Source organism: Nannospalax galili, unplaced genomic scaffold (assembly GCF_000622305.1).
Source record: "Nannospalax galili isolate Female #2095 unplaced genomic scaffold, S.galili_v1.0 scaffold529, whole genome shotgun sequence".
NCBI classification, from domain to species: domain Eukaryota; kingdom Metazoa; phylum Chordata; class Mammalia; order Rodentia; family Spalacidae; genus Nannospalax; species Nannospalax galili.
In genome coordinates, this window is record NW_008360309.1 from 2,843,532 (window position 1) to 2,850,862 (window position 7,331).

Below are 7,331 nucleotides of genomic sequence, written 5' to 3' on the forward strand. Positions count from 1 at the left end.
CTATCAGAAAGCTAGATACCATGCAGTTAAAAAGCTGTGAGTTCTAGCTGGGCATGGTGGCGCACGCCTATAGTCCCAGCACTTAGAAGGTAGAGGCAGGCGGATCTCTGTGAGTTCAAGACTAGCTTGGTTTACATAGTGACTCCAGGACAGCTGGGGCTACAGGGAAACCCTGTCTCAAAAAGAAAGAAAGAAAAAAAAAAGAGTTCTTTCTTTCTGGAGTTTCACTTTTTTTCTATTTTATTTTATGTGCATGTGCATGTGTGTGAGTGAGTGTGCCATGATGCTTATGGGGGAGTCAGAGGACAGTCTGCAAGAGTCACTTTTCTTCTTCCACTCTGTGGGTTCTGGGATGGAACTCAGATTCGCATGATTGGCAGCAAGCACCTTTACCTGATGAGTGCCTGTGCCTGTTTCTGCAGTTTTCTACTAGATGTTTTTTGGCCTGTGGATGCCTGAAACTCTAAGAAGCAAGACTGGATGTGGGAGGACTAGAGGACTGTCATCTGTGCAGTCTGGTGTATGGGCAGGGCTGGGATCCAGCTTATGGACCTAGCAGTGTTGTAGGAGTGGAAGGAGCTGGGTGGGCCCTGGCTGGGGTTTGGAGGTGCCTACAAAGGTTGATAACAAACCCCAATGCATTAGCTTGGCAAGGTTTTGCCTAATGAGAGATCAGAATGGCATAAAGGAAGTGTGTTTGGCTGCTGGGGCGAATGGCGGGGGCGTCCTGCAAGGGTGGAAGCGAGATGGGACATTCACAGACCTGGGGTGAGACCCCAGGCCCACCAGTTTGAAAGCTAATGGAGACTGGGCGCCGCGTGGGAGCCATGGGAATATGGTGCTGGGAGGTTTCTTTGTGAGTCTCCCTCACTCCCTACCGTAAAGGACCATGCAAACCCCAAACTAAAAATGTCTTATGTTAGTCTGTAAGCCTTGGGGCCTTGGGAGGGTGTGCCCGCACAGTATCCGAAGAAGGGAAAAGGGAAGAGAATTTAGTGGCTCACAGCCACCTGTAACACAAACTCCAAGGGAATCCAATAATTGGCTTCCATGGTCACAGGCATACAGACATAAACATACTTAATGAAAACAAGATCTTTAAAAAATAAATGTAATAGGGGCTGGAGAGATGGCTCAGCAGTTAAGAGCAATGGCTGTTCTTATAGGGGACCCAGGCTCAATTCCCAGCATCCATGTGATGGCTGACATCTGTCCATAATTCTAGTTCCACGGGAATCTGACACCCTCTTCTGACCTCCATGGGCATCGCACAATGTGGGTGCACTTACACATGTGCAGACAATATACTCATACACATAAAATAAAAATAATAAATAAAATATTTAACAAATAAATAATAAAAATTTAAAAATGAGAAATATATGACAATGCAAGAGTTGGCCATCTTTCAGTTCAGTGTGACCCGGTTGCAAAGCCAGCGCTTTACCGCTCCAAAAGGCCCTTCCCTTCCCTTCCCTTCAGGGCTGGTCTTCTGCTGCCCTCTAGGTGGCATCTGTTTGCAGAGTGTGTGAGTCAGGGGTCTCTAGGGGAACAGAACCTATAGATTGCTTATTAAAAGGTGACTTTTGGGGGCTGGAGCGATGGCTCAGAGGTTAAGAGCACTGGATGCTCTTGCAGAAGACCTGGATTCAAATCCCAGTGTTACAGAGTTTGGGACCACTGGGAAGGACCACTCAGACTAAAAAAAGTTCCGATTCAGCCAAATGTGTTTACCATCTCTGAGCCACTAACCAGGAGGAGATGGATAAAGGTAAAGTCCAAAAGGTAAAGTACAAGATTTAAGCTTTTACCATCTTATTAGAATGTTAAGAGAAAAATCCTCAGGGGGTAGGCAACTGGTAATCTTGGCAGTAGCCTTGAGAAGGGGAATGGAGGGAGAAGGAAGGAAAGCCATGAAGCCACATGACTACCGCAGGTCCAGAAGTTCTGCGCCAGGAGGTGGGATTCCAGGCAGGGAAAATTCACTATCTCATTAACATGCTAGGTATTCCACCCATGTATTTAGCATAACATAAGGTGAACCCACCTTCCTAGGGGCGGTCCTATGACCAGATGATTGACCAGTGAAACATGCTTGTGGGGCTATTACACCAGCATCCATGTGGCAGCTAACAGTCATCTGTAACTCCAGCTCCAGGGGATGTGGAGCCCACTTCTGTTCTCTGTGGGCATTGCATGACATAAGTGAACTTACATATGTGTAGGCATAATACTCATACACATAAAAATAAATAAAATTTTTTTTTAAAAGGAGGACTTTGGGGCTGGATGGATGACTCAGTGGTTAAGAGCACTAACTGCAGGGCTGGAGGAATGGCTTAGCAGTTAAGAGCACTGTGTACTCTTGCAGAGGACCTTTGTTTGATCTCCAGCACCCACATGGCAGCTAACAGCTGTCTGTAACTCCAGTTCCAGGGGATTTGACATCGTCTCTGGCTTCCGTGGGTATTGCACGACATGGGCACACTTACATATATGTAGGCAATACACTCATACACATAAAATAAAAATAATAAAGTATTTTTTTTTAAAGAGCACTAGCTGCTCTTGAGAAGACCCGGGTTTGGTTCCCAGCACCCATATGACAGCTAACAACTGCCCATAACTCCAGTTTTAGGGAATACAACACCCTCTGGACTCTGAGGGTAGAGACACTCACACGGTGCACATATATACATGCAGACACTCACACACATAAAAATAAGTCTTAAAAATTAAAAGGGTAGATTTAGGGGTTGGAGAGATGGCTCAGCAGTTAAGAGCATTTTCTGCTCTTGCAGAGGACCTGGCTTCAATTCCCAGCATCCATGTTGGGTGGCTAACAACCTCCTGTAACTTCAGGTCCAGGGGATTCAATGCCTTCTTCTGGTCTCCATAGGCACTGCACTCACATGGCACATACACACACATACACATACACACAGACACATTAAAAAAATAATAAGTGTGTGTGGGGGCTGGAGATATGGCTCAGTGGTTGTGAGGATGTGAGTTCAGTTCACAGAAATCATGTCACGTAGCTCACAATCACCTGTAACTGCAGCTTTTGGAGAATCTGACGCCTCTGGCTTCCACAGGCACCTGCACTCGTATGCACATATCCACACAGAGAGACATGCATATACACATGCTGGAGAGATGGCTCAGCGGTTAAGAACACTTGCTGTTCTTCCAGAGGTTTGAGTCTGAGCACCCACATGGCAGCTAGCAGCCATCCATAACTCCTGTTCCAGGGGACGACACCCTCTTCTGGCTTCTGTGTGGACTTACATTCATGTAGGCAATACACTCATACATATGGAATAAAAATAATAAATAAAATATTAAAAAATAATAAGGGAGTGGAGATATGCTCAGAGGTTAAGAGCACTGGCTGTTCTTGCAGAGGACCTGAGTTCAGTGCCAGCACCCACATGGTGGCTAACAATCATATGTAAGTTCAGTTTCAGGGAATCCGATGCCCTTTTCTGGCTTCCGAGGGTACACTCATACACAGAAAATAAAAATGAAAACAAAGTAGTAATAAAGAGAATCTAAAGCAAAACTGATGATCTGAGGACAGTTGTTGGAAGAATAAAATAATCAGTGAGTTAAAGCCACATGAAAGACTGGGAAGCCCAGGACAGAGGGGTGTAACTTTTGCACTTTTGACACCGCACCTCCATGGTCACCTAGCAAAGACTGGCTTCTTGCAGACAAAGGTCCCAGGGTGCTTTCCATGTCTCTGTTCCTCAGGGTGTAGATGAAGGGGTTGAGCACAGGGTTCATCATGGCAACTGCCACATCCCTCCAGGCTGTGTTGAGAGGACATGGGGCTGAAGGACACCCTGATGAGAGTGCCATAGAACCGGGACACCATGGAGAGGTGGGAGTTGCAGGTGGACAAGGCCTTGCATTTCCTACCCAAGGATGGAACCCTCAGCACTGCAGCATAGATGCAGGCATAGGAGATCAAGACGCCCATGAGAGGAGGTGATGATGGTCAGCACGCCCACGGTGTACTTCAGCAGTGGGCTGAGGTTACAGAAGTGGGGAATCTGGCTGTGGGCACAGAAGGAGAGGCAGGTGAGTAAGATGGTGTGGGTTAGGGTGTTCACAATGGCTGAAGTTCAGGACATAGCGACCAGGAGCCACAGAGCCAGGAGGTGATGGACGTGGCATAATGCAGAGGGTGACAGATGACCATGTAGTGGTCATAGGCCGTGGCAGCCAGTAGGAAGCTGTCGATGCTGGTGAACCAGATGAAGAACATCTGGGTGAGCCAGCTAGAATAAGGGATGTCTTCATACCCTGACACATGATTGGCCAGCATCCTGGGGACAGTGGTGGAGGTGAAACAGATGTCCACAAGGGTCAGGTTGGCTATGGAGAAGTACATAGGGAGTGTATAGCCTGGGGTTGGCCTAGATCGCCAGGATGGTGAGCCAGTTCCCCAGGCCCATGAGCTTAGGAACAGAGAAGAGCAGCTACTGCTGCCCAGGGCCCTCTGAGAGACCCAGTAGCAGGAACTAGAAGACCCAGCTGACACTGGCTCCTTCCATGTCTCTCTGGAATAAACACTTAGGACTCAGGATTCTCCCACAGTGTTGACTGAGGTAGACCCTCCATAACAGCTGGATCTTACCCTGCCCTCAGCAGGTGTCCCTACTTTCTCTTGCAGTAGGAGTTGCGGACCCAAGGTATTGGCTGTCCCATTCAGCCATGCCACCAGCCCCTTACTGTGGGATTCTAGTGCAGTGTTCACCATTAGAGCCCTTTCCTGGAATCCTAGTGAGAGGGTGGGGGCATGACTCAGAAGCACAGTGCTCCGTGAGCATGCACAAGGCCCTTGGGTTCTATCTCTAGTACTACAGGGGGAAAAAGATGAAAATAATGGTGTGTGGAAGTGGGAATATATGTTTGAGGGAGCATGTTAGTCAAGTTTCCAGCACTGTCACAAAATGCTTGACACAGTCAATGTACAGGAGAAAAGGTTCCTCTTGGGTCACAGTTTCAGTTTGTGTTTTGTGCCTGCAGCAGCATGGGCCATCACACTGTGCAGCATGGGCAACAGGAGCTACTTACCTTCTGGCAACCAGGAGAGAAAGAGAGAGGGAGAGGGGGAGGGAGAGGGAGAGATAGAGAGAGGGGGAGGGGGAGGGGGAGAGAGAGAGCGAGCGAGTGAGCGAGCAGCACCCAATGCCTCCTGTCCTTCTGCTAGGCCCTACTCCTACATGTTTCCCTAGCTCCCAACAACACGGGCTGGTTTGACACACTGGCCTTTAGAGGGAATTCCAGACTCAATATGATGATGATTTCATTCCCCCCTTTTCTCCTGTTTTTAGTTTTGCCTTGAGGCAGGGTCTCATGCAGCCTAGGCTAGACTTGAACTTGCTATGTAGCAGGGCTGACCTTGAACACCTTCTTGATCCTCCTGCCTTTACCTCCTTGTGCTGGGATGACAGGTGTGTATCTCGATGCCCAGCTGTCCATTTCCGTTGACTTTATAACCAGAGGTGGAGCTGCTTAAAAAAGAAGGAAATCAGGGCTGGAGAGATGGCTCAGCAGTTAAGAGCACTGGCTACTCTTGCAGAAGACTGGTTCAGTTCCAGGACCCACATGGTGGCTACAGGTGCTCTTACATACATGCAGGCAATACACTCATACACATGAAGTAATAAAAATAATAAATGAAATATTTTTTTAAAAAGAAGGAAATCTGGGCTGGCAAGATGGCTGAGCAGGTAAAGGAGCCTATTGCCAAACCTGACAACTTATGTTCAATCCACATAGTGGAAGGAGAACTGACTCCCACAAGCTGTTCTCTGACCTCTACACATATGCTGTGGAATATGGCCATGAACACACACAGACAAACACACTAAAATAAATACAAATATATGCCGGGTGTGGTGGCACATGCCTTTAATCCCAGCACTCAAGAGGCAGAGGCAGGTGGATCTCTGTGAATTCGAGGCCAGCCTGGTCTACATAATGAGTTCCAGGACAGCTAGGGCTACAGGGAGACCCTGCCTCAAAAAGACCCCCCCCAAAGGCCAAATAAATAAATAAATAAGTAAATAAATACAAATATATTAAAATAGCCAACACCATTGGTTTGGGGGCTGACAAGATGGCTCAGTGAGTAAGGGTGTTTGCTACCATGCCTGACCACCTAAGTTCAAGTTCAATCCTTAGGACCCTGTGATGGAAGGAGAGAACCAATTCTCACAAACTGTCCTCTGACCTAGACACACACACACACATACACACACAATAAATAAATATAAAACATTTAGAGGTTGGAAAGCTAGATGGCTCAGCAGTTAAGAGCATTGGCTGCTCTTGCAGAAGACCAAATTTGGTTCCCAGCACCCACATGGTAGCTCACAACTGTTCGTCAGAAGCAGGGTCCTTCCTGTTCTCAGGACAGACCCTTGTGTTTTAAATCACCATACGTCAGATGAAAAGATGCTCAGAAGAAGCCAAGAAGCAGGAAATGGAAGTCAGTGAGACACAGGGTCTCACACCTGCTAAAATATCTGATGCCAGGAAGAGGCAGCAGGTGGATGGTGGATAGATAGATGGTAGATAGAGGACAGGTAGTTCTTATAGGCGATAGATGAGGAGAGATGAGAGAGTTTGCTAAATGTAAGTGGGAGAGACATACAGGCACCAGTTTTCCCTGAGCTGTTTCCCTTTTCTAATTGGATAATGAATACAACTTGTTATTCAATCCAGATTATTATCTATGCTTTTGGATGCTTGAGATAAATAAATATAACTATCATCTATTATTCTCTCTCTCTCTCTCTCTCTCTCTCTCTCTCTCTGTTGTTTCTCTCTCACTTAAACATACAGTCTCCACTAGTAAGCTCTGTAAATTACAGACCATTATCTGCTCAAGGCAACTGGGTCCTATGAGTCATCATCCCAAGGATCCCAGCACTCTTAGGTGTCCTGCTCCTTGCTGGGCTTGCTCGTGTCCCCAGAGTTGATGTCAGATGAACTCAGTGTCTAGTCTGACTCTGTATCTTCTTGGTTCCCTTGTTGAGCATCAGCCCTGCTGAAGTTCTGGCTACTCAGGCAGGGGCATCAGCAGCCACCAGGGCTTAGCTGTCACCCGAGGCATTCTTATCATATCACATACCCTGGAGTCTTCTTCCTCCTGCTCCTCCTTCTCTTCCTCCACCATCTCCGCCTCCTCCTCCTCCGCCATCTCCTCCTCCTCCATCTCCTCCTCCTCCTCCATCTCCATCTCCTCCTCCTCCATCTCCTCCTACTCCGCCATCTCCTCCTCCGCCATCTCCTCCTCCTCCTCCTCCTCCTCC

At 47.6% G+C, this 7,331-nt stretch overlaps 1 pseudogene; it reads right to left on the reverse strand.

Moving 5' to 3' along the window:
• Positions 1–3,603: 3,603 nt before the first annotated feature.
• LOC103726952 lies at positions 3,604–4,399 on the reverse strand (annotated as a pseudogene).
• Between the last annotated feature and the right edge of the window lie 2,932 nt (positions 4,400–7,331).